Consider the following 3168-nt stretch of genomic DNA (forward strand, 5'->3'; position numbering starts at 1 on the left):
ATAATAGCGACGATAAGTACGCGACGCTGGCGCCATCTTGGAAAGGTCCGATGTTGTGTGTATTGCGTCTGCCACCATTTTGAGAGAGTCAAAGAATGCCCAGTGTTAAGGCCATCTTGAAGAAGGAGGAAGGATAACAAGGACTAGTGTTGGCGCCATCTTGAGAAGGGTGGAATGTGGCTTTCGGAGCAATGGACGCCATCTTGAGTGGGGCCGATTGGGTCTTGGGGTGGCGCCATCTTGGGGAGGGCGGAGTGACCACAACGTTCGTGATGAAAAGAAAGGTGGATTGGTAGGACTGGAAAGGTCTAAATGCCGTTTGAAGACCTGCGGTATGACTGGCGCTGTCTGGTGCTTCTCACACGTTAACTTATTTAATTCTCACAAGAACCATATGTGATTATATTATATCGGATTATTATGTTAAGCTTGGTAGAAATGATAATAATAGATAACATTAATATAGTGCTTTACTATGTGCCACCTTACATATTTCAGCTGGTAAGAACGTGAACCCCAGAGGCCAGTTTCCTGGCTTCCAGTCGCACTTACTGTTCGTGTGGCTTTGGGAAAGTTACTTAACTTCTCTGTGCCTCAATTTCCAAATGGGAATAAAATAGTATCTACTTCATGAGATTTAATGAGAATGAAATAAGGTCAATGAGCTAGTCTTGATAAAACTATTGATTGTGTTAGACTAATGACCCCCTGCCAAAGGTGTCCGTCTTTTAATCCCCAAAACCTGTGAATATGTTACCTCTATGGCAAGAGGGAATTTGCAGCCATGATTAAATTAAAGATCGTGAGATGGGGAGATTAGCTGGATGGGCCCAATGTAATCAGAAGGGTCAAAGACCACATGCTAGGGAATGCGGGCAGCCTCTAGAAGGAAAAGATAAATCCTCTTCTAGAACCTCTAGAAGGAGCGCAGCACCATGACACCTAGATTTTAGCCTTGTAGTGATTCTGCACCCCAGTTCAATGGGTGAGGGTTTTCCCACAACCACCAAGCAATTCTCCAATGGCAACCGTGTCCTACAATTCAAATCAATTCTGACATTATCTAACTGGAGATAGCCTCAGATCCCATAGGTTAAGGGCTCAGTCCTACAAGACTGCCTTCACTTCAGATACCAATTCCAAGTCCAGGCTGTCACCCGTGCTTCTAAATTGGAGGTTCCAATGAATCCCTCCTTGGGTTTGATTAATATATTAGAATAGCTCACAGGACTCAGAGAAACATTTTACTTACTAGATTACTGGTTTAGATTATAAAGGGATGTAACTCAAGAACAGCCAGATGGAAGAGATGCACTAAGGCAAGGTGTTTGGGAAGGGGGATGGAGATCCCTTGCCCTCTCCGAGCAAGCCACAAATCTCCCCAAATCTCTACGTGCTCACAAACCTGGAAGCACTCCAAACTTTTTTAGAGGGTTTTATGGTGGCTTCATTACCTAGGCATGATTGATTAAATCATTGGCCATTAGTGATTGAACTCAATCTCCAGCCCCTCTACCCTCATGGAGGTCAGAGGGTGGGACTGAAAATTCCAACTGTCTAATCACACCATGGGATATGGTTCTCCTAGCAACCAGCCCCTATGCTTAGGTGCTTTCCAAAAGTCACTCATCGACATAACAAAAGACTCCTTTATTGCTGTCTTCCCTTAGAAATTCCAAGGGTTTAGGAGCTCTGTGCCAGGAACTGGGCTGAAGACCAAATATATATTTATTATAAATCACAATATCACACCTTGTAAGGCTCATTTCAGACTTCCGGCCTCCAGAAAAATAGGAGAATTTGTGTTGTTTTAAGCCACTAAATCTGTAGTAATTAATTATGAAATGGCTTAAAAGCACAAAGTTGAACAAAAATAAAAATGGCTGCACTAATGTTTCAGCAAGGCTCGATTTTTAAACTAAGCAGCCTTTTTCTTCTCTTCCCCAAATCTTCCCTCCTCTCTTCTTAGCTTTTTTGTTTCAGGAACCCCGTATCACCCGGAGGACGTGACAAATGAGGCTGGCAGCATATACACAATTCCTGTCAAAACCAGCTAGATCCTGATGTCCCTAGGAAACACCCCAGCCCTGACCTTTGGGAGGGCTTGCAGTTTTGAAGGCTTTAGCCTGCTGCAGCCTCCTTTGCCTGGCAAAGCAATAAAGCTGTTGTTCCTCTTTACCCCAAACTCTGTCTTCATGCGTTATATTTTGGCTCTGAGGCACGGAGGTCAGTTTTCGACAACAGTTACCATAGGAAACTGATAGAAATGATGAGTTTAGCAGTAGCACTAGTGGATGTCAGACATGTGTGTAATTCTTTTCATGGGTTATCTATTTGACTTAATCCTTGGAATAATCCCAGAGGTCGGAGCTATTAACCCCATTTTACAGAGGAGAGAAACATGGACCAAGAGGTTACGTGATGCGCCAAAGGGCCTTTGCCAGCTAGCTAGTGCTGGAGCATAGAGTCAAAGAATAACTCAAAGACACTGAGTTAATTTTTTGCATGCTATTTTCTTGTAAAGAGGGGAACCATCTGAAAATGGCTAGAGAGGAATTAATAACAGAAAGAGGGAAGAGGAGAGAAGGAGAAGACAAAGACAAACTGGAAACCATGAACTTCAGTTTTCTTGCCCAGCAATGATGCCATTCAGAGGGTTCTGGTCTTGGGCAGCTAGAAAGAAACTTTAGTTGTTTATGGATGCCCAGAAGACCTCAAGAGTTGAGCTTTCTCTGTGTAATGACTGTCATGGTCCTTTGCTGTCATCTTCATGCTCATTAGGCAGGTTTATACCATCACCTTTACCAGAAGTTCTCACCAGAGTGGCATCCAGCTGGTTTTAATTACCTACCAAGATGTTGAAAGTACCAAGAAAAAAACCAAGAAATCTCCTTTATTTACCTCAGCCTCACACACTTCAAGGTCTGGAGAAGCAGGGAAAGCTTCTTCTTGGATTGACCAGAATGCCTTCTGAGCACACCCTTGATTTTTCACATATCCTGTTTCCTCAAATTCTTCCTTTGATGCTTTCCAAACGTGGGTCCATCTGGAATTGCCTTCTGCTACCAAATACAAAAATTGAGGCCACAGCCCTCATGTTCTTTACCAGGCCATTCTCCTCCGGATCTCAGACCACAGACCTGGATTCATTCTGGAAGAAAGAGGCGG

This window comes from Callorhinus ursinus, unplaced genomic scaffold (assembly GCF_003265705.2).
Source record: "Callorhinus ursinus isolate GAN/ISIS: 27379988/994484 unplaced genomic scaffold, GSC_fseal_2.0 scaffold15, whole genome shotgun sequence".
Taxonomy (NCBI): Eukaryota; Metazoa; Chordata; class Mammalia; order Carnivora; family Otariidae; genus Callorhinus; species Callorhinus ursinus.